Source organism: Chiloscyllium plagiosum, unplaced genomic scaffold (genome assembly GCF_037043375.1).
Source record: "Chiloscyllium plagiosum isolate Xiang-an unplaced genomic scaffold, Cpla_swu_hap1 HiC_scaffold_31, whole genome shotgun sequence".
Classification (NCBI taxonomy): domain Eukaryota; kingdom Metazoa; phylum Chordata; class Chondrichthyes; order Orectolobiformes; family Hemiscylliidae; genus Chiloscyllium; species Chiloscyllium plagiosum.
This window is the reverse complement of record NW_028270169.1, coordinates 47,258,543-47,284,308: the sequence shown is the minus strand read 5'-3', so window position 1 is coordinate 47,284,308 and position 25,766 is coordinate 47,258,543. Positions and strand designations below refer to the sequence as shown.

Below are 25,766 nucleotides of genomic sequence, written 5' to 3'. Positions count from 1 at the left end.
GCCTATTGATTGTCTCTGAAGGAGGAAGCCTGGGTCTTTGTTGCCTCAGCTTTCCTCACAACCACAACAGACAGCATCCTAAAGAGGGCCATTCCCCATAATTTAGCAGCATGCCTTGGAGTTGACCATTTCCCAACATCAGTGACTGACTGGCTATCCCTTCTGCCCACTTTCAGAATACCACTGGCTAGTCAGGTGGAAATGGAGGTAAAATACATAGATTCAGGTTCATGTTATTAGTGAGCCTTTGATTCTAACCCGAGCTACCTGAAAGCCATTTTCAATCAAAGTAATTCCCCCCTGTCTCCACAAGCCATGGGAGCAGGGAGGGATAGGGGGGTGGGGCACATAAGTGTGCTGCATTTCCTTTTGTAGAGATTTCTGGAGGTCTACTCGCAAACTTATGGAGAGATGTGTAATTTGGGTTGAATGGAGGGAATTTACTAAACCTGAAGGTGCATTTGATGATCATATTGGGCACGCAAATCGAGAGAAACTGGCACCAAACTACATCAGGAACTATTAATACAAGTTACCAAAATCTTGGTGAGAAAGAGGAGTTTTAAGAAATGGTGGGAGGTGTAGAGGTTCAAGGAATAAGTTCCAAGTACTTTGTGCACGGGCAATTGAAGAAATGGCACCAGTGGACGCTGTAAAATTCAGGGAGGCACAGGAGATCGGAATTAGAAGAGGAGAATACAAAGATGCAGGAAGGCTTTAGGACTGAAGAGGATAACAGAGACAGGGAGTGATGAGACCAAGATTAAACATGAGACTTTTCAAGTCCTAGTGTGGCTTAATTGGGGCCTCGGGTAGATCAGGGGGCACAGGGGCGACGAGTGAATGAAAGTTTAAACTCAAGCAGCAGAATGGTGTTCGAAACTTAGAGGGTGGGGGCTGCTACATTGTCCAAGTTAGTGAGAGAGATAATGCAGCCCATGCTGACAAGGTGCACTCTGAGAGGGAGAAAGAATATTACAGAGGAAGACAGGAATGTTGGGAGATTTACGTCTTGTCCCATTTAATTCACTGACAGTATTGATATTGAAATAGATTTTATTGGCATCTACATCAGATTTAATGTTGGATTCCTGAGACAGATTTAGGGTAAAGCACTGGCAGGTTTCTCTCCTGTGTTAGGGTACAGAGCACATCAGGAACAGCACAGGGAATCCAAAGAACCAGTAGACGATGTACACAGATCCGTACAAATGAGGAAATTCCCAGTTTGATCCTTGGTCTCTCTTGGTCGGTGAGGAGACAGCTGAGACACCACAATTGTCTTCAGTGCCAGCATTCCCCTCCTCACACCCACCTCCCCCTCACTAATTAGTGGCCCCTTTGGGCAATTGGCCACAGAATTCGATTGCGCCATTCTGCTTGGTACAGACAATACAGTATTTACGACTGAATCTAACACCAAGACAATGCACTTGTTGGGATATGGGGGGAGGGCATCAATGGAACTGTACCTCAACAGTCAACATTTCCAAGAGAGTCAGGAATAAAGCTGGCATAAAAATATCTTCTGGATGTAGGTTTGCTCGCTGAGCTGGAAGGTTCGCTTTCAGACGTTTCATCACCATACTAGGCAACATCTTCAGTGAGTCTCCAAATGAAACACTGGTGGTGTAGCCCACTTTCTATTTATATGTTTGGATTGGTGATGCCATTTCCTGTGGTGACATCATTTCCTATGGTGATGTAATTTCCTGTTCTTTTTCTCAGGGGGTGGTGAATGGGATCCAAGTCAATGTGTTTGTTGGTAGAGTTCTGGTTTGAATGCCATGCTTCTAGGAATTCTCATGCATGTCACTGTTTGGCTTGTCCTAGGATGGATGCGTTGCCCCAGTCGAAGTGGTGTCCTTCCTCCTCCGCATGTAAGGATACCAGTGAGAGTGGGTCATGTCTTTTTGAATACATTGGGTACCCAATGAACACAATCTGCCAATTTCTCAGCAACAAACCCAAACAAGTAGACAAAACACATCCAGAAACCCTAGCCGCTCTCCTCTACATCAAAGACATCTCGGAAATGACTGCCAGACTACTCAGACCCCTTGGCATTGTGGTAGCCCACAAACCCACCAACACACTAAAACAGCAGCTAATGAACTTGAAAGACCCTACACAGACAACAAGCAAAACTAATGTAATTTACAAAATACCTTGGAAGAACTGTAACAAATACTACATTGGATAAACAGGCAGAAAACTAGCCACCAGGACACATGAACATCAACTAGCCACAAAAAGACATGACCCACTCTCAGTAGTATCTTTACCACTTTGACTGGGACAACACATCTATCCTAGGACAAGCCAAACAGAGACATGCACGGGAATTTCTAGAAGCATGGCATTCCTACCGGAACTCTATCAACAAACACATGGGATCCAAGGCAATTTACCACCCCCTGAGAAAAAAAAAACAGGAAATGATATCACCACATGAAATGACATCACCAACCCAAAAAAACTCAAATGTATAAATAGAAAGTGAGCCATGCCATCGGTGCTTCACTGGAGGCTCACTGAAGATATTATCTAGTATGGTGACAAAATGTCTGAAAATGAACCTTCCAGCTCAGCGAGCAAACCTACATCCAGAACCTCAACCTGAGCTGCAAATCTTCTCAAAACTCAATAAAAATACACATTGTTTCAAAAAAATTCAGGGAATAATTGATGGGACAGATATAAGTGAGTGTATAGAGAGATAACCTCTGAAACTGAATTATCAATTATTAAAGAGTGAATGAGTTCAATAAAAATATCTATTTTACAAAAAAGTGAATGAGTAGAGATGAGGTTTACAATCAGGTGACAGAGATTCTGCACAGACTAAAAATTACGACTGTTTTACGCAAACGTGTAATGTTCTCCTTAACCACTCTTTCAACGAAAGCAGCTGTCCCCTTGCTAGGGAACAGTTAACATCTCAGATGTAATATTGTTGAGAAAGGAATTTCAATCATTAACATCCCTGGCATTTGGCTAAAACTGGAGTTGTGAGAAATAAACAAGGGATCCCTCAATCATCTGGTGTAATATCAGGTTAAGATCCACAAAAACACTGGGGAAAGAGCACTTTGGCTTTCCACTGACATCCTGCCAAAGTTGCATCCAACAGTTAGGAGCTGTTCCAGCAGAGATTCGACCCCCATCTGTTTTTGATACATGTGTTTAGCCAGGATTCCTATTGGGAAACAGCACAATGTCACACAGTCCTATGAGGTACCTATACTGTCAGGGTAGAGTTTCTACTTGAGAAAAGGAATCAGACAGTAGCTAACAGATTGGGAATGTGAGACATCCTGATGTGTTCTTCCAGCATATGCCAGGAATGTGGTAGAAATCCTTCCCCGATTAATCCTAAGTGATGGCTATGATGGGATGAATTTTGTTTCCATCCCTTCCCTCCATTGTTTCACACTTCTGAGGTGCGCTCCCAGTGAGAGACTGCACAATAGGAGCGACAAAATCTGGCTCCCACATGACATTCTTACAGTTATACAGACTGTGCAGACTAACTTTAATATGTAAAATATTACAATTGCGTGTTCAGGCAACCCAATCAAAGGAACTGTTACACTTGGCTATTGCATTATTATTACTCTGAATAAAATTAATTATTTGGTAGCTAAAGCCTCAAATTATTCCTGCTCAGTGAAGCATTATTCTGAAGACAAGGAAACTCCTGTGAAGATCGGAGAATGACCCAACAGCTTTAAGAATAGTTTAATAATTGGTTGTTTGATTTGAGATCGCTCTAGGAATTTTATGGAGCTATCTTGGCAAACTGTGAGGATCTAGGGAGCTGTGAGTGACTTACAAGAACCCAGAATACAAATAGTCTATAATTACAGATGATGGGTGGAACAATAGTAAACTCTGTGTTCTGCAGCTTCTTGAGTAATGCAGTTATTGCCAATTCCCAACAAGCCCCAACTGCAATACAACATTTCAGATATCAACTATCAGGATATCAGAATAGTTGAGGCAATCTCCACAGTGCACTACTCTTCAAATAAACCTTAATTCTAAAACTGTGGTCTCTGTAATGTTAATGATAAATGGTCTGATAATAAATTACTGGTTAGGGATTTACTAACATTGTGCGTTAATTTATTTAACACTGTCAAAAGCTTGATAAGTTATAAAGCAGACATTATAGAAAACGAATGGAGTTTTACATGTGGAGCTTACAAACCCTCTACACTAACTGGTAGGCAGTCGTGACACTGCCAACACACCACACATGGAGTCCTTGAATGTAGGCTCTCTTAAAGGCAAGGTAGATATACAACCATGTTCTTTGTACCTCTATTGATCAAAGAGAGCAGATAAGACAGTCAATCTCTGAATGGCTCAAAAGGCATTGGAGTTCTGTTTTCTAAAAGCAAAATCATCTTTCTCTTTGATTACAAAGAATCGTGCAACAATATAGGTGCCTCAAGTCAGAACTCATTCCTCCTGGATGAATCTGGAATAGATGGTGAATGTCAGCAGTCTGTCTTCACCACATCAAGGTGTACTGGTCACAGGATGATGGCTCTGGTTAAGGGAGACCAATTACTTCAACCCCAGGATATAGCTGCAGGAGTTCCTCAGAGCAATGCCTCAGAGCCAGCTACTTCTTCAGTGATTTTCCCTCCATGGTAACGTCAGCAGTGGGGATACTATTTACAGTGTGTTTAGTATCATTTGCAACTTCTGATATGCTGAAGCAGTCCATGTCTGTAAACAACAAGCTGACATTCAGGGTTGGGCTGATTAGGGACAAGGAGGAGAAAGTGAGGACTGCAGGTGCTGGAGTATCAGTCAAGGGCGTGGTACTGGAAAAGGAGCAAGAGATTCCTAATGAAGGGCTTATGCCCAAAATGTCAATTCTCCTGCTCCTTGGATGCTGCCTGACCTGCTGTGCTTTTCCAGCGCCTCACTCTCGACTCTGATTAATGACAAGTCAAATCCACGTACACAAGATCCTGACAATGACTGTCTCCAATACCAGAGAATCTAATCAGTATTCAGAGGCTAGGTATACTGCAGCGAGTAATTCATCCCCTAACTCGCCAAAGCCTATATACCATCAACAAGGCACAAGTTAGGTGTGTGATTGAATACTCCCCACTTGCCTGGAATGACAGCAGTTCCAAAAACACTCAAGAAACTTGACACCATCGCTCTGAATGGTTACCTCACCCAGCAATGAAGTAGTGGCGAAAATGTGTACCATCTACAAGACACACTGTAGAAACTCACAAAGGCTCTTTCAACAGCATCTTCAAAACCCATTAGCTCTACTATCTAGAATGACAAGGTCAGTGAATGCATGGGACCACCATCATCCTTACGTGTCACCCTCCCCAAGCTCTAGATCATCCTAACTTGGAGTTACATTGCCATTTCTTCAGTGTTGCTGAATCAAACTCCTGGCGTTCCTTTTCCATCAACACTATGAATGTACCTACACCACAGAGATTGCATGTTTTTCAAAGCAGGGCCTCACTATCACCTTCTGAGGGCAATTAGGGGTGGACAATTCATGCTGCCCAGCCTGTGATATTCACATCCCAAGGGGAAAGTAGAAGAAACTGAACCCAACATGTCCCCCTGAGAACATTACATAACAACTAGGATCAGGCGTAGGTCACTCAAACCTTCAAGATTGCTCTATCATTCCATGAAATTCAAACTGATTTTCTACGCCGACACCATTTTTCTACACAATCCCCATATCCATTTATGTTTTTAAGATGTAGAAATCTATTGATCTCAGTCTTGAACTTATTCAGAGCCTGCGTCTCCACAGGCCTCTGAAGTGGGCAATGCCAAAGGCTCACGATTCCCAAGTGAAGAGATTCCTCTCTATCTCAGTCCGAAACAGCCTGTCCATTATTCTGAAGCTGAGATCCCTAGTTCTGAACTTCACAGCCATGGGGAACTTCCTTCCTGCTTGTCAATCCCTGTATGTGTGAATGAGATCATCTCTCATTCTACTAAACTCCAGAGAATATTACTAAGTCTATTTAATATTTCCTCAAAGGACCATCCCATCATTGCACATATTGGTTTGATGATCTTTTACTGCAATCCCTATATGGCAAGTAGATTTTTTATTAGGTAAAGAGACCAAAACTACACATAATGCTCCAGGTATGCTCTACAATGGCAGTAAGGCACCTTTATTATTGTGCTCAAGTCTTCTTGTAATAAAGGCCAATATTCTATTTATCTTAATTGCTTCCTCTACCTGTGTCTTAATTTTCAGTGACTCATGAACAGGAACATCCAACTCCTTTGAGGTTCAACACTGCCCAGCCTCTCGCCATTTGAGAAATACTCTTTATTTCCATTTTTCTACTAAAGTACAGAAGCTCCCATTTCTCCATATTGCATTCCATCTGCCATATTTTGGCCCACTCACTTAGCCTCGCCAAATCCCCCTCAACCTACAGTAGGTCTTATTCTTATATATCATATAATCATTCTGCTCAGCCCAGCCTTCCATCCATTGACTCCATTTATACTATCCGCCATCTTGGGAAAGCAACCAACATAATCAAAGTCCCCTCCCACCCCGGTTATACTCTCTTCCACCATCTTCCGTTGGACAGAAAATACAAAAGTTTGGAAACATGTAGAGATTCAGGAACAGCTTCTTCCCCGCTGTTATAAGACTTTTGAAAGGATCTCTCAAATGTTAATTCCGATCACTCTCTCTGCAGCTGTAACGCTGTATCCTGCACTCTGTTCGCTACCCTGATGCACTTTGCATGGTATGATCTGCCTGGAGAGCACGTAAAACAAAACTTTTCACTGTATCTTGGTACATCTGACAATAAATCAAATCAATCTCCTCACAACTCATTTGCCCATCCAGTTTTGTCTTATCTGCAAACTTAGACATAATTCATTCAGTCCCCACATTCAAATCATCAATATATGTGACCAGCTGGGGCCCAAGCACTGAAGCTTATGGTACCTCACTAGTCACAGCTCAATCAACTTGAAAATGTTACACTCATTCCTATTCTGTTTGTTAACCAGTCCTCAATCCATGCCAGTACATTCTTGCCTCTCCCATGTGTTCCAATTTATTTTTTTGCCAACTTCTTGTGTGGGACTATTTCAAAGCCTTCTGAAAATCTAAATATACCACATCTACTCTGCTCGTTCCTCCATGAGAAAACTCTAACAGATTGGTCAAACATGATTTAAATCCATCGAACCATCCAATTAAACTTTGGGTTTCTAACTGGCATGTCATTACATCCTGAATTTGAGTGCCTAGCATTTTCTGTCTTTTTGACAAGATAACAGATGAATAGTTTTCTCTCTCCCTCCTTTCTTGAATGCTGGGGTGACATTTGCCATCTTCCCATCCTCCAAGACTATTCTAGTCTATACAGTTCCGCTCGATGACAATTAATGCATTTATCACCTTTACAACCACCTCTTTCATCCATTCTGGGATGCAGATCATTAGCTTGAGGGGTTGGGTTTTATCTACTTTCAGTCCCATTAATTTCTCTAGTACCATTAATGTCTTGCAGTGTCTAATTTATACTAGTTCTGGGAGCCTCCACTAATTCAAAGGAGTATTTGATATGTTACTCTATGAAGACTGACACAAAGGTTTTGTTTAGCTTATCTGCCATTTCCTCATTCCCCAATATAGATTCTCCTGACTCTACTTGAAATAGACCCACATTCGTTTTTATTGATATTCTCCTTTTACAGACCTGTAGACGCTTTTACATTTCATTTTTAGTTTCTTGCTAGTTTATTCTTTTATTTCGCACTCAGTATTTCAATGTGAACTTTCCAGATAAGTTGCATGATGATAATTAAGCTGAGAATATTCTAATTGGCTGCTTTCCTCATTTTACCAGGGACAGCCAAAGTGTCCCTCCTGAAACTCTGGTAAAAGTCAACTAAATCAATACGGACTGGAGACTTGGGGCCTGTCTCAGGGCTTATTCAGACATTGCAGTTACCCTCTGGGAAAGGGGATTCTGACTGTACTTTTACATCTACATTGAATTACTGTACCCTGAATGAAACAATGGAAATATACGAAGAGACACTGACTGGACATTTGGATTATACCCAATCTCCAACATTACTCTCAATTTTTCGAGAGGTGACAGGCAATGCTGATCATCAGGCTATCTGACCAAGCACTAGGGCCATGATTTCAAATCAAGGTGGAAGTCAGATTGGCAAAGCTGAAGGTAGAACATCCACCAATACCACCACCTAGTTACTAGTCCAAAACTGGCCAACAGGCAGAAGCCAATGTCTGATAGCACAAGGTAATCATCGAGCTCTGGGAAGGGGACTGACTATCCATGTGGGTCCACAGAGAACCTGCTGACCCTGGGTTCCTCTTCCCACCGGGATGACCTACTGGAAAATCCACAATGGATTGCTCATTCCGGTCTGTTATTACATTGGCAAACAGGCCCAGACCACACCATTACAATCAGATATACCAGGGAGGACACCCTAGGGGTTTTGACAAATGTCTTCCTGCATGCATTGGAAAGCTTGTTAAACTTGATGACAGTGCAAAACAGTGAGATATCAGTGGGTACGTGCCTCATGTGATTTTAATTGACCATTCTATTCAAAATGCCCTTCAACTACCTGGCACAGAACACAATGACATAGCCGACTCAGGACAGGGTGAGAGTACAGGAACAATCTCTTCTGAATAGTACTTGGTTTCCATCTCACCTGCATCACCTGCTGGTCTTTTCTGTCTTTCCCATAAGAGGCACTGATAGAGTAGCCTCTAGTGAAACTGCTGAAGATGTCACCCATGCAGTAAGTGTGCGCAGTGGGATCTTCAGAGAGATGTTTGTGAACTGTCAAATTACATCTTACGTAAAGTCAGATTTGTTGGTTTCAAAGATAATTTCGAAGGAGTTACTTAAACAATACTGAATGGGAAACTAGACACAAAGCAAAGGCCTGGATCTCTAAACAAACCTTTTGCTCAATGGTAGATGTGAAAATCATGCTATTGTAAGAGTTTTAAATCATGAAACACACCTTTGAACCTCACTGATATACCTCCGTTGCACAAGACATAGAAATCTATGACTGACGACTGCTCAATAACATACTTATTTTGGTTTGATTACTGCGTTTTATAGAGCTGTGGTTTCTATTTATTGTGACCAATGCAAAATTAAAAGGAGGAGGCTTTACAGACAGCAACTACAGGAGTAAATGGGAGAGACAATTAACTCCTTCTATGAAACCTCACCTTTCATCATATACAGCAAACATTGGGGTGGAGTGTCAGAAAGTTGCAAGGTCACTACACAAGGTCAAACATAAAGAAAGGCACAAAGAAAAGCCCATGGACACACTCACACAATCCAAAATCTCCTCATGTTGGGATGAAGTTAACACAAAGCAGCAAGGAGTGAAAAGAGTGTAAGTTTTCTTTCTTACTTTACTCTCCCACTCATACCTTTCTATTTGATAACCCATCTCTTCTCCTTTATTTGCATTCCCAAACCGTTATAATTTACACCCCCTCTGTTTGTTTGCTTCTTCCTTTCTGTTCTTTTCTACTTTCTCTTCTTACATCATCGCTTCCTTTATATGGCAGCTCTGTTGTGCCTTTGCTTCACTTGTGTTTCTTTCCCCTTTTTCTGTTTTCAGTACTTTTTCCTTCCTTTCTCCTGTCCCCTTTTCTTTCTCCGGGTCTGCTTTCAGTGAGGCTGGATAACTGGGAGTGAAGGGAATGCTGATTGGCTTGGTTGTGCTGAATGAGTGAAACTCCTTTTACACGCCACCAACACAGGGAGACTTTGGCGAATGGATGGTTCACCCTGTCATGTCCATTCTTCAAATAACAGGAACGGAGAAGAACAGCAACATCTGGGCAATGGGTTATACATTATATTCAGGGACCATGGCTCAATGGTAGCACAACTGACTGCAGATCAAGAAGACTTCGGTTCAAATCTGGGTGCCCCCTTACATGGGCACCTCGACTCAACATGAACAGTATTAGGGCGGCACAGTGGTTCAGTGGTTAGCACTGCTACCTCACAGTGCCAGGAAACTGGGTTCGATTCCAGCCTTGGACGATTGTGCAAACTCCACACAGACATTCTCCCCTTGTCCGTGTAGGTTTCCTCCAGGTGCTCCACTTTCCACCAACAGTGTGAAATTGTGCAGGTTAGATGGATTAACCATGGGAAATGAAGGGTAACAGGGATAGGTCAGGAGGCTGGGTCAAGATTAGATGCTCCTCACAGAGTCAGTGAGGACCCAATGGGCTGAATGGCCTCTTTCCACTGTCTAGGAATTCTATGTTTCAATTTCCTCCTCTGTGAAAGACTGCTCTCAGATTTAATGCAATAGACAAGTATCCTCTAGGCATTACATGACAATCAAGTTGAAGAATATACACATTGAATGGAGGGGGTGGACTGGGATGTCAGCAGATATACAATATAGACAGGCCTGATCCTAGGCTGTGCTGGGTGCAATTTCCAACTGTCCATTCATACACCCATTACCCATTCTGATATGACAGCTATTGGTGCTATAGGTTCATGCCTAACTGCTCTATGAAAATGTGGCAAGTCTCCCCTAAGCAGGTGAAGAACAGGAGGTGAAAGAATGGGAAATATGGAGACAGGTTCCCATCTTCCACCCCTCTATCCGAGAACAGCCCACAGGTACAAGTGCAGACCTGAATTGCTTACATTCTCAGTGGAAATGATGAAAATGAAGACCTGACGTATATACTCCACCAATCAGCCTGAAAGAGTGGGTCAAAGTTGTTTCCCACAGTGCCATCTGAACACCAATTAAAGACTGGAAGGAGGAGCTTTGTGTGGAGCGCAAATGCTAGTTCAGGCCAGCGGGGCAGAATGGCCCATGTCTGTGCTGCAGCTTCAATGTAATTTGATCACGTTCACACTGTTCATATGCCAAAAGCTGAGAAAGTGAAATTCTCAGCCAGCCTTGCTCTCTGTCTCGCTGCCAAGAAGCAGTGCAACATTCCAGAATATTCCAGCCCACGTTTAACACTGGCTAGCACACTGTAAGAGCTGCTTCTGATTCCCAGGTCAGACTGAGGGAAGGATCATTGTGACTGCACTGAGAAGTGATGGATAAATTAACTGTATAAAAGGTGTTGGCCCAAAGAATCGCCTATAATTAATGATAAAGTGAATCTAAGCTTACATTCTCTATCAGGTCAATGATTTTCTGATCACTGGGGAAATGAACTAATAAAGTGAAGGATGGTTTACCAAGGTTATGACCAGGAGCGATAGCCTTAACCATACTGTATCTGAGCTGACAGTGTATACGAAAACAGCAAACTGAATTCCTGATGTAAACAACTGACAAAGTAAATCTTCAACTGCAAACATGGCTGAAACCTCAAAGCCCTCACTTGTCTCAGATTTACGCCATTTAATCGGGGGAAGATGGCTTCCATCTTCACTCCCACCTTTTGATTGGCTTTCAGCTCTTGGTAAACCCCCACCCTTCCAGCCCAGGGGTCCTTGATCCTGGGGGATAGTATATAGCTGGCTTGCCCAGTGCCTGCATGCGACAAGATGGTGTGGGTGGGGCAGTGCCAACAATGGCAAAATTAGAGTGGTGGAAAGAAGTTGGATGAACTATTTGGAAAACAAAACATAAGCAAATGAAGTGAGAATGAAATGTCTAAATCCACAGACATACATTCACATATACTGACAGCCAAATAAATTTTCGGGTATTTACACTGTAGTCTTCCCAAAACTTTATTATATACGGCAGTCCATTTATACAGCAGTTTTTTTTTTTTTAAATTGTACATCTTCATGAATATTCCTAAACTGAGAGCCATTAAATAAAATCAAGGCATATAATTTAATCCAGCCCATTCTATTGTCCTGAATATCAATTGTGTAAATTGCACATTAAAGTCATCTAAATCGTTGATGCAGGAGCCACACTGATTTGACCATGTGACTCACAAAACATATCCTAACGCACATTCCTTCTTGTACAGATCCTGCGTAAAGTATAGAACAATGAGAATACAGAACCAGTGTTGGAACATTCTCCTTTACCCATGTATGTAAGTCTGTAATCATTCTAATACAAAATATTCATTTTACAATGCTGATTGTGGATCATGGGGAGCAAGGCTGAAGGTAGGCCTTGGGAACAGCCTAACACTCTCAAGCTGGGGCTTCACAGAACTTTCTAGAAAGAGGCAACAGGAGATGGTCACCGTCTCTCCACTGTTGATGCCCCATTATCTCAGCTGGGTTCTGTCCATATACTCAGCTAAATCAATCTTTGGATCTGTAAAGTCCTCTGTACCCTCAAACGTACAGTCTTCATAGAATCCCTGCGGAAAGAGGCCCTTAGGCCCAACAAGTTCATACTGAACCTCGGAAGAATCACCCACCCAGACCTATTTCCCTACCCTATTACTCAACATTTAACTCCTGACTGATTACACATCCCTGAATACTATGGGCAATTTAGCATGGCCAATTCACCAAATCTGCACATCTTTGGATTGTGGGAGGACACCGGAGCACCCGGAGGAAACCCACACAGACAAGGGGAGAATGTGTAAACACTACACAGACTGAGACTGGAATTGAACCTGGGTCCCTGGTGCTGTGAGGCAGCAGTGCTAACCACTGAGCCACCATGGAGCCACTGTGACACCCATGAACACATTGATAAAATAGAAATAGGAAGTCAAATAAAGAGATTCTAATTATATTTGTAAACACTTTTTGAGTGAATGTGCACAAAGATGTCAAGTAAATCCTCCAGCCCTGAAAACCTCAGATCTCTGCAAATTGAGGCCCCCTGCTTATCTCTGGTTTTAATCAGTATTTCTGCGCTCAGCTCCCAAGACCCTAACCCCTGGAATATCCTCCTTAAGCTGCTTTCCCTTCCTCTTAAGGCCCTTCTTAAAACCTATCTTTCTGACCAAGTTTTGGGGCTGTGCCCACTAATATCTTGCTACGGACCTGACATTAATTTCAGTTTGAACATACAGACATGAGGCCAGCATTCAAAATACACAGTGAGGTAGTGAGGTTGGGGGTTTGGGGTAGAGAGTGTTGTTGTGTGGTATCAGGCAAAATCACTTGTGAAATGCTGAAATCGCCCAGGGAAACATCTATCACAGCAGCGGTCCACTTAGATGGGAGTGCTGAGTCTCCAATTCCTCAGCATTGACATCCCAACACAGGCATCACTTATCATTATGTCATGCAGCGTAGTCAGGCATTTGAGTAGATTATGTCAATACTCTTCCATCGGCAGTTGCAATATTTTTATACTTTGTTATTTCAGTTTTTTTTATGAAAAGGATTTTACTCTAGTGATGGATACATACAACTCAATTGGTGTATTTTAGCGAAGTATTTTTTGCTGTTTGTTAACTGACGTGGAGTTAAACAAAGCACAGACAATAATAGATGTTGAAAGACCCGAATAAGACAGATTTGTTTTCACTTAGTTTACTGTCGCATGGCAAGAGTGTGGGATGTCGATTCAGTGAGTTGTTCGGAGGCTTCATTGCATAGGAAATGACTGTTAGTGACATTCTGGCACTAATGAGTGCTTTTCTTTCAAAGCCTTTACTCTATCATTTGAAGGAAAGTTTTCGTCCTTTCTGAATGATGATAAAATTAAACTGGAAGGAAAACTGCCTCCACTAGACACCCACACGATAACATCACGCAGAGTATTTTTGACACAGTTTTGAACTCCGAGGGCACATATACTGTATTTTTTGTTGGTCGGGATTGGTTTACACTCAAACTCACTGGTTCTCCATTACAACTGTGAGCAGCTGCAGTTCCAGCCTTGAACCAGTGCTAACAGCTGCTGTAGAAAAGGGACAAGAATGAACTCAACAATACCTTGAGGCCCCAAATGTGTCCAGAGCCTGATCTGAAATCTAACATTTTAAAAAGGACTGTTTGCAGGCCAATGGTTCCAAATTGTGCTGACATTTGGGAAATGATCCAACCAAAGACACTTTGCTGCAAAGTATGTAAAGCTCTCAAAGCGTTTTTGAAAATTACTTAACAGGATAAAGGGAACCCCAGCAAAGCCAATGATTCACAGATTCCCAACCATGCAGAAGCAGATCAAGTCTGTACTGACTCTCTAAAGAGCATCCCACTCAGCCCCAGACCCTTACCCTATCCCTGTAAACCTTGCATTTCCCATGGCTAATCCACCTCACCTGCACATCCCTGGACACTATGGGCAATTTAGCATGGCTAATTCACCTAACCTGCACATCTTTGGACTGTGGGATGAAACCGGAGCACCCGGAGGAAACCCACGCAGACACGGGGAGAATATGCAAACTCCACACAGATAGTCACCTGAGGCCGGAATCGAATCCGGGTCCCTGGCGCTGTGAGGCAGCAGTGCTAACCACTGAGCCACCATGTCACCCTTGTTGCCCATCCCTAACTTCCCTTGTAATGGTGAAGAGCTATCTTTTTGCATCACTGCACTCTGCAGTGTTGTTGCAAAAAGTGTTTCAGCTTTTGCTCCACTAACTGTAAAGAAATGGTGATATATTTCCAAGTCAGGATTCAGAGGGGAACTTGCAGATGGTGGGATCTCCGTGTATCTGCTGCCCCTGTCCTCCTACATGGTAGAGATCCCAGGAACCGTGGTGAAATGCTGTGGTACATCTTGTCGATGAAGAATGACAAAATGGTTACAATGCAGAGATATCCCACTGTGTCTGTGATGGCTCTCCAAATGAATTATGCACTCAGTGCCATTCTCCTGCCTTCTCTCCTACTATTCTGTATACTCTTCTTCTCCACACTTAAGTCTAATTCTGTTTTAAATACTCCACCACACTCCCAGGCAGAATATTCCAAACCTTAACCACTTGCTATATGAACAGTTTCTCCCCTACTTCATTGGTGCTTTCTATAAAATAAAATACTTCATATATGGTTCTGCTCATTCTCCAACCTCTCAAGTGGGAATGGTTTCAGTCTGTACTCTGTGTTGACCACTCATGATTTTCAGTCTCTCTATCGAGTCTCTTTTCACTTTATGCTCTTTAAGGAAAACAGTCCTGACTTCAACATTTGCAAAAACCTTCAGCCAGAACCGCTGAGTGGATGATCCATCTTGGCCTCCTGTAGTGGTCCCCAGAATAACAGATGTCAGCTTTTAGCTAATTCCATTCACTCCACGTGATATCAAGAAACGGTTGGAGGCACTGGACATGACAAAGGCTATGGGCCCTGACAACATTTCAGCAATAGCACTGAGGACTTATGCTCCAGAACTTGCCAAGCTCTTCCAGTACAGTTACAACTATCCGACAATGTGGAAAATTGTATGCCATGTACACAAAAAGCAGGACAAATCCAACCTGGCCGATTACCACACTATCAATATACTCTCAATCAATCGTAAAGTGAAGGAAGTTGTCATCAAACAGTGCTATTGAGCAATATCTGCTCAGCAATAACTTGCCCAGTGACACCCAGTTTGGGTTTAACCAGGTGCACTCAGCTTCTGACCTCATTCCAGCTTTGGTTCAAACATGGAGAAAGTGAGGATTGCAGATGCTGGAGATCGAAGTCGAGAGTGTGGTGCTGGAAAAGCACAGCCGGTCAGGCAGCATCTGAGGAGCAGGAGAATTGACGTTTCGGGAATAAGCCCTTCATCAGGAAAGATGAAGGGCTTATGTTCGAAACGTTGATTCTCCTGCTCCTCAGATGCTGCCTGACCGGCTGTGCTTTCCCAGCACCACACTCTCAACTTGGTTCAAACATGGAGAAACCAGATGAATTCCAGGGATGAGGTGAGGTGAGGCGAGAGTGACAGCCATTGACATCAAGGCAACATTCAACCAAGTGTGGCATCAAGGAGCTCTGCAAAAAGGGAGTCAATGGGAATCAGAGACAAAACTCTCTGTTGGTTTGAGTCATACCTGGCAGAAAGGAAGATGGTTGTGATTGTTGTTATTATCTGTCATTTCAGCTCCAGGACATCTCTGCAGGAGTTCTTCAGGATAGTGTCCAAGACCCAACCATCTTCAGCTGATTCAATGACCTTCCCTCCACCACAAGGTCTGAAATGGGGATGTTTGCTGATGATTGCACAATGTTCAGCACCATTCACGACTCCTCAGATACTGAAGGAGTCCATTTCAAATGCAACAAGATCTGGTCATTCACACCACATATGTGAAGCAGGACCATTTACAACAAGAATTTAATCTTCACCCCTTAATATTCAATGCCGTTGTCCTCACTGAATCGCTCACTAACAGGATCCCGGGATTACCATTGCCTAACTATACTCGCCATATAAATACTATGCCTTTAATTTGCCCCTTGGATCAAACCTGGATCCGAGGTTTTTGTGATTCACGTACAAAGACCCCAAAATCCCTCTGTGCTGTAGCTTGCTATAGTTACCAGCACCACTAATCCAGAATCTGGTTTCCAGCATCTGCAGTTATTGTTTTTACCTTGTTCTTCATATAAGTAATTCAGCCTCTCTATTCTTCCTGCCAAACATACATCTCACATTTTCCCACATTATATCACAGCTGCCAAGTTTTGCCCACTCGCTTACCCGTCTATTTCCCCCTGCCGACTCTGTTATCTTAACCATTTGCCTTACAACCTGTTTTCATCCAAAACTTAGTAATAATATATTCCTTTCCCTCAGCCAAACCATTAATATACATTGTCAATAACTATGGCCTCAACACTGATCCTTGTGGCACAAAAGTTGCAGATTGCTACCCTGAAACTGTTTCTCTTTATCCCAAATCTCTCTATCGTCTATTAGTTGGTGAATCCTCTATCCACTTGTCAGCCCAATCCTGAATATTGTCCACGCCTCAGCAAGTGCAGCTGTGGACTGCTTCAATATTTGAGGAAGCACAAATGGTATTAAACATTATCCAATCAGCAAACACCCCCATTTCTGATCTCTTGAAGAGGGGAAGGTTATTGATAATACAATCCAACATCTGGGGCCACGACTTCAATGAATAATGTGCCAGGGCTGAGGTGACTCATCTCCAATAACCAGATAGAGAGTTGCCCATCTGATTCCCATTAAGCTCTGTTTTGGTAGGGCTCCTTCACATAACGACAGTCATCTTTCAGTAATTCTCTATGTTTTGACCAAATCTTTAAAAATGTCAGGAGCAGAGTAGATACCTATGTTGCAGCTTGCACAGCCTGGCTAGGGTTGTAGCTAATTCTGGTACAGAAGTCTTCAATACTACAGCCGGGATATTCTCAGGCACCATAGCTTTTGCTGTATCCTGTGCTTTCAGCTGCTTCCTGACATCAGATGGAGTAAAGCAAATTGGGTGAAGACTAGCATATCCATGATGCTGCAGAGCTCGGGAGAAGGGGAGGATGAATCATCCACTTGGCATGTACGGTTGAAGAAATTAATGTTTTGGAAAGGGTTTCATTCCAAAGTAGTACAAACTAAATAAAACTTTTTTTAAACATGTCTCCGTCATACTGACTCCATTTTAAGAGGAGAAACTTCAATACACAGAGTCTTTAAAAGGGTCATTCACCATCTTCATCAAGTGATGTTGTCTTCTTGACAAATAAATGGAAATGTTATTGATGTAAACAACCGTATAAAATGTCAAACATGTCAAACGTAGCCTTTCTAACAACATCTTGCTGAATCTTTTTTAGAAAAACATTGCTCCTTTGTAAGCAACTATATAAACTATTAAACAAAAACTCCTAAAATTGACAAGATTGATAGATCGCATCTGACATGGAGTTGCAATCTGTGTCTATAAAGAGATGGACACTGAAGATTTTGCTGGGCATTTTAAACAGGAGTTGATGTTTGGGAGGATTTAAAAGAGGAACAACTTCAGAACAGAAGTTGTGCGATGTGACCTGCAGAACTTTTGTTCCAAGAAGGGGATCCGTTAAGGATTTAAACTGCTGTGTGAAATCATCAATGTTGATGAAATGATTCACAAGGGCTTATGTTGGAAAGTTAACACTGGTTAAATGAGATTTGAAATCATAGAACTCTCTGTTCCTTACCCCTCCCAAAGAAGGGTATGCAACAGCCTCTCAACTTAAACCACTCTGTGTCCTGTTGTTCAATATTTTCAATCAGAGCTGATAACTTTGATTTTAAACTTGGAATAAATTTTAAAAGATCACTATTTGAGGATCTGGGAGTGGTATGCCAAAGGAAGGCAAGTGGACCAAATGAATTTCATGAATACTATTGGCTAGGAGTAGCTCTGGCATGTGAAATTATATTTAGAGTCAGGATGCAATTTTAATACATTTTGTGCTTGCAATTTGATAGGTTGAGTTGAGAAAGCAGGTGAAAGTTCAACTCATTCCACACTTTAGGATTATAAAAATAGCGTAGGCCAATCAGCCCTTCAGTTCAGTCATTACTGATTCCATCCCAACTCCATCTATATGCTGAAGTCCCTGGATACACGGACCTGACTTGTATTATTGATCTCAGTCTTTTTTTTTTTAAAATGAAAATCCACAACCAGATTAACTAATTTAAACAAACAAACAGGAAAAATTAACATCCAAGTGACTCCAGCCATCTTTAAAAATGGCGGATGGGAACCAGATGGAAACATCCAATCCTCAATACTTAAATCTGCTGCTACAGATTTCCTTAGCAAAATATAGGCAGCAAAATGCAAATGTGCTATGCAATTTGAAAATACAGTAACCCCAAGTTTAAAATGACTCAATTTCCAAATCATGTAATTCATAACTTCTATATCATTAGTTTACAGTACTGACATCAATGTTTTTAAAATTGACAGTTTTAAGAATATATTAAAGGATTAGTCATTTTTGCAGTGATTACTGAATAGACATTTTTGCTTTTATAACTGATTGGCCATTAGAGGGCAGTTAACCTCATTGAATGGGTTTCCACAAGTGAGAGGCTTTCTTCTGAACCATGTTCTAACGTTTTTTTTCATCTCCTGAGGCCTCCTCCCCTCCCCCTGACCAAAGTGGCCATTGAGGTGGAATGGTGAGGGGCACAGAGAGAGGATTAAAGGACCCAACAGCTGGGCCAAAGTCTTAAAGGTCTGAGGCATGTCTTCTACTCAGCTTACCCCTGCACTTACCTGCCTCCATGGCATTCTCTGATTTGCCTCCAGAGGCTGCAGGATAGGCTCAATCGTGCCCCTTCCTCCCAGGGTCCAACAATAGCATGTGATGGGACCCTTTAAACTCATCAGGTCTTCTCGAGTTAGGAAATTGGTCAGTGCAAACTAACCGCCTGGTTAGTGAAAATCCAACCCCTTATCCTTCCGTTGCTAATCTTCCACTGGTATTGTCCATGGGTGTACATGTGAAATACAGCACCCTTACTCAAATCAAATCCCATTTCCCCCTTGTCCCCTGCACTTGCTGAATGGCACCAGCTCCTGGTGAAACAGACTTTAAAATCCTCATTCATATCCTTATAATCTCCTCCAGACCCGCAAACCTCCAAGATATTGGTCTACGTCCATTTCTGGACTCGAACACCCCCAAGTTTAAAAATCACCGCACCGTTGGTAGCCATGCTTTCAATGGCTGGACATGAAGCCCTGGCATTCCTTCCTAAATCTCTCTCTGTCCTCCTTTAAGAGATTTTTTTAAAAATTCATTGGTGAGGGCATCACTGGCCAGGCCAGCATTTATTCTCCAAGAGTGAATCTAATTGCAGATGGTTACTTGGCAGTTTCCCTTGTAATTAGTGAACCAGATGGGGTTCACCCCCAACAATCAATTCATGGTCATTAGATGCTTAATTCCAGATTTTTTTTATTGAATTCAAATTCCACCCCTCTGCCGTGGCAAGATTTGAACACGGGTCCCCGGAACATTTACTGGGTCTCTGGATTAACAATCTAGCAATAATACCTCTAGGCCATCATCTCCCCCTCTTAAAACTGACCTCTCTGACCAACCTTTTAGTCTCTGTTTTAATATTGCCTTCTGCAGCTAAGTGTCAGATTGTGTTTTCTAATGACCCCTTGAAGCACCGCAGTCTGTTTTATTCCATTAAAGATGCTAAATAAATACAAGTTGCTGTGCTCCGTATCAAAGTGTGGTACAGAATGTTGAGTGCACCACTTGGAAGTGTGATAGAGGGGTGTGACGGACAAGAGGTACTCACTAAGAGACGATGATAACTTGCTGGCTGTTCTCACCCCAGCCACTCTGAAGAGGGAAAATTGGAAGCAGGTGCAATAATTTCTGCACGGCCTGAATTTAGCACAGAATGTCCATTTGTGGCTGTGACAATGGCTTGTATTAGCAGCCAATGTCAGGCAGCTGGGTAAACTCATCAAAACTCAGGAATTGCTGGGCAAATTCACCATTTACCTTTTTCAAAGGGGTTAAAATGGTGATTTGTCTCTCAGACAATTCTGCCTCATAATGTTCCAGAAAATCAAAATCCTCTCAAAATATAGATGCACCAATGCAAAGCCAGTTTTATCTCACTTCAAAAATCACTTCAAAAGCTTCAGTAGTGTCCCTGTATAACTGTAATATGATATAAAACTGGTTGGAATCTATCCCTCTCCGAACACAAGCTCAAAGGTCTTGTGTACTCCAATTTAAGCCCGGTTGTTAGCTTTCTAATACTGTAGTGCCAGTTACTAATACCTTGGGGTTAACTGGAGAGCAGCAGTGCCCAGCACTATGCCCTCATGGTAATCAACCCAGTCTCAACAAGAGGATTACAACATGAATTGATTGAGTACTGTCTGTGGAGACAGTAGGAAAAAATGGATTCTCTTATTTATTCAGGCTGGAGGATGGACACTTAAACAAGAGAGAGTTGAGAAGTTGCTTATGTACATAGTGGAAAGGCTGGTGGACAGCATTCTCGCCCCATCACTAACTGAGGTTCTTAAAAGGGCATTGAAAGGGGTCTCACCACACAGGCAGCATGAAAAGCAAACCTTGGGGGTATTTGTGGGCTTCTAGTGGGAGTAGGATCCTCATTCAAAGGCTCTCTGAGGCTAATAGAGAAGCTCGGCAGCTTCTATCCACATCCCACCCTCGCTGCTTAGCCCCTTCACCCTATTCTCCCCACTGGCTGCACCCCTTCAATGAACCTCACACCATCACTGGTCTCTCATGCTGCTGAGACTCATGTGGGTGTAATACCAGCACCAGCCACCAGCTCTCATGTGGCCCTCTGGCCATCAGTAGGTGGGGCCACTTCCCCAGAGTCTCCCTGACCCTGACAAAGATAGACCACCGACCAGTTAAGAACCCAGTAGGCACTCAATCCACCATGCCTTCTTAAAGAGGTGATGCCAGACTCTCGCTGGCTCTCCAACCAAAGTTCAATATCCCCATCACTACATTAAATGCTGCCCCTCCATCTGGATGAATACAAGGACACCAATGTTTGCATTCATGTATTAATGCTTCCAGTGCCGAGATGTATTATAGAAACTGCCCTTTGGCGCAGAGGGCATCTGCCCCTAATCATTTTCTGTCAAGTACAAAATGTCACTCAGTGCATTCTATGTAACTTTCCACAAACATGAACCACCGAACGCTTTCTTGTCTCAATGACTCAGTGAAGTCTACTCCATGCCTACACTTTCTTCAATAAGAAGGATCCCCCAACAGATCAATGGGTAAATGCAACACACCGCAGGCACTCAAGTCGATAACTTGGCCAGATTGGAAGGGAGGGTATGGATGGACTCTGTGCTAGGAAGAGGAATTGAAATCAGATGCCCCTCTCAATGGCTGTTAAGCTTTCTGTGCTGAAATGTTTGCATTTGTAGACACTAAATAAAGATAGAAGTGGATAAAATTGTGATGTTCCATGTGGTCAAAAGTCTTGTTGGCATGTGGCGTTTCCTGTAAAGAAACAGATTAAGTGGCTCGATTGCTCAAAGTTGGCCTTTCTGCTCCCCACCAGTCTCGTTCCCTCATATAATCACCAAACTGTATCAGCATATCATTATATACTACAGACTGAGTAACAGCAAAGTAACAGTATCGTTAATAGTTGAACAGTTTACAAAAGGGAGGCATGGAAGGGGAAATTTAACATGCAAGACTCCGTAACACATAGCAAATGCTGCCCAATTTTTTGAATGCAAACTCTACTGCATGACATTTTACCAAGTCAGTAGCTTGTTGCTAGACAACATTGTCAACGCTGCAGCCTGACATGTCTGCAACCAGTCAACCTTTCACCATCATTACACACACAAAGAAAATCAATATATTACTTAGGAATGCAATTTCCAATCTTCCTCGTAATGGAAGACAGGCACCACTCAGTAAATGCAAGTGTCTGCTGAATGAAGCAGATCACACACTTTTCAATCTGTATATAATAGGCCCTCTAACTTACTCAGACTGATCAAGTGCACCAGCATGCTCACAAACAAACAACTCTACATTGGTGTTGACAATCCCAGGTGGAGATAGTAACATTTCCAGAAAACACACCAACTTCAAACCAGTTAAATCTCATGATTTAGGGTCATTGTTTAATTTGCCTCATCACATTATCCACTTAATCTAAAAAGCATTTTAAAAGTCTTTCTCTCCACTGTGCTGGAACTGGAAATTTTCTGCAGTTTTTTACTGGTATCAAATAATTATCAGCTTTGATTACATATTAAACAAGTAAGAAGAAAGAAATACTTGCATTTAAATCACATTTGTCATGGCCTTAGACCATCCTTACACTCCCCAATCCTTGGTCCCATTAATTTTCTATAAATTTTCTCCAATAAGCATTTTGTATTCTTCCCACCCTTTATCCTCTTGATTTTCCACTATTCTTGAGATATATTTTGAGTCTTCTACTTTGAAGACAAATAAAAGACACTTCCATGTTTCCAATTATTGCTGAGCATTTCAACAACAGAGTTGGATAGGGTTAGTACTGATGGCACAGATAGGTGCTTGGGAATTCACTTCTGTGTCAATTATAACACTCCAGCTATGAGAGTCCAGTTCAGCCTCAGACATTTGTGACTGTTGTGGGATGGTGTCGGTGGCTAGGGAATAGCCTTTGGAACACCTTTCATCTTCCCAATAATTATTTGGAGGAAATTGCTGCACATCCAGTACTGGATTTAAGTGGGAGGGGTCCAGAGAGTGGCACGATAGTACAAAAGAACTCTCCCTGATCTTCAGAATACATAGCCACTTTTCTTAGTTACTACTTGTTCTGAAGCAGCATCACAGGACTCAAAATGTTGACTTTGCTTTCTCTCCAAAGAGACTTACTGAGTTTCTCTAGTGCTTTCTGTTCCTTTTGTCTGGTGGTGTGATAAGATTGGGTGTGGTCAGCACGCAGGTTGAAGTAGATTCTGTGCTTTGGGATGACCGGGGGAAAGCATGTGGATAAGAAACGGGAGGCACAGAGAGGAGATTCACAGTCATAGAGTCATACAGCATGATAACAGACCCTTCAGTCCAACTAGTCCATATCGACCACGTTCCCAAAACACCCTAGCCCCACTTGCTTGTGTTTGGCCCATATCCCTCCAAATCTTCCCTATTCAGACATGAAGAAAAGCTTTTTCAGACAGGGAATCCTTGGGGTCTGCAACTCACTGTTTGAAAATGTCATGGAGGCAGAAGTCCTCAAGTCACTTAAACGGTGACTGGATCTTCACCCAAAGTCCGATAAATTCCAGGGAGCGCACCACATACTGGAAAATGAGATTAGGTGGAGCGGCTCATTTTTTGGCAGGTGCCGACAAAATGGCATTATGGCCTCCTTCTGTGCCATAACTTTTCCACACGTTCTAAATATTCTATAATCAAAAAGGTGTAATGTCAGGGATGCATACAGAGATTGGAGGATAGTGAGAGGTGGATTGCTCCTTCAAAATGCCAGCATTGAAATGATGGACCAAATGGCCTTCATGGCCAAATGTGCCATGCCAATATTGATTCTATGAAATCATGAAAACATTATTTAAACAGTGAAAAAATGGGAAGAAAATCCATTGCGGGTGATTCACTAGCTTTGTGTGAGAGAGAAGGCTGGAATCAGCTGGGTGTCATCCAACTCGCTAGATAAATGTGGAGAGATGATAAAGGAAGGTGATGTGACGAAAGAGGCTGTAGTCAGATTGAGAAAGAAGATAAACAGTTTACTTTTTGCACAGTCGTATAAGATGCCTTTCTTTTGGCTAAGGATCATTTTGATACTGTGAAGGGATGCAGGCCTTATTGGAGAGGTTCAAACATGGAGCTCCAGGAAAGATGGGCACATTAGGGCAGCACAGTGGTCAGCACTGCTGCTCCATAGCACCAGGATCCCAGGTTCAATTCTAGCCTGGGGTGACTGTCTGTGTGGAGTTTGTACATCTCCCTGTGTCTGCGTGGGTTTCCTCTGGGTGTTCCAGTTTCCTCCCAGAGTCCAAAGGTGTGCAGGTTAGGTGGATTGGCCATGCTAAATTGCCCATAGTGTTCAGGGCTGTGTACATTAGGTGGACTAGCCATGGGAAATACAGGATTAGGGTAGGGGCGTAAGTCTGGGTGGGATGCTCCAGAAGGATTTAGAGGGATATGGACCAAGTGTTGCAAATGGATTAGGTTTGGATATCTGCTTGGCACGGACGAGTTGGACTGAAGGGTCTGTTTCCATGCTGTACATCTCTATGACTTCGGAGAGTCAGTGTGGACTTGTTGGGCTGAATGACCTGTTTCCATACTGTACAGATTCTTCTTCTTCTATGAATCTTTGGGAGGCTGTGACACCTCCCAAATTACCGGGGAGTCTCACAAGAAATAAATATACTTTTTTTTCAACCCAACCTGTGTCATTCTGCTCATTTTCTGGAGGACTGAAGCTAATGCAGAAGCTTAATTTTAGGGACAGGAGTAAATTCAGTAATTGTTCAAAGTATTCAAAACACTCTGAAGAAATGTAGCCATCAAAAGGAAAAGGTCAACTTTGAGGGAAGGTGGTTTTCACCACATTCTCTAAGGAACGCTAAAAAAGGAATGGGATTTGAAAATTAAAAGATAGTCTCTGAGCATTTAACGTGAAGAATACAAGAATTTACTGGGGTACTGCCTGGGCTGGAGAGTTATAGTTCTGGGGACAGATTAGACAGACTGGGAATATTTTCCTTGGAACATTTTAGACTGAGAGGGGACATGAATGAGATATATACAATTACTAAGGATATAGATAGCGTAGCTATGGAAGAAACTTTTCCCCTTAGTTGAGGGATCAGTGACATGGATAAGAGGCAGGAGGTTTTGAGGGGATATGCCAAAAGATCCTCCACCCAGGGGGTCTGGGAATTTGGAACTCACTGCCTGTGAGGGTGGGAGATGCAGAAACCCTCATAACATTTATAAAGCATTTAGATGTGCAACGCCAAGACTATGGGCTGAGGTGGAAAAAGGGCTTAGAATAATTAGGTGGTTGGTTTTGACCTGCACAGACACCATGAGCTGAAAGGTTTTTATTGTGCTGTAGACCTCTCTATTACAATGTTTAATTCATAATATCAATTTGCATTTACATAGCATAAAGTCTTAATGAGCTTCACAGGAATGTTATCAACTAAAATTGGAGGCTGAACGCCACAAGACTGTGTGAAGACAGGTAAATTAATTTTCACAGCAGTTTAGAATGCTCCAATGATAATTACAATTATGCCTCACACAATAGGGCCTCGCGTGATTTTTCCCTTTCCCCAGAAAGAAGGCTCTTGT

General features: G+C 42.4%; 1 protein-coding gene across 6 annotated transcripts in view; it reads right to left on the bottom strand.

The window, feature by feature from the left end:
• clip2 (CAP-GLY domain containing linker protein 2) overlaps nt 1-25,766 on the bottom strand; it is a 161,251-nt gene that overhangs the window by 119,645 nt on the left and 15,840 nt on the right. The window lies entirely within an intron of this gene.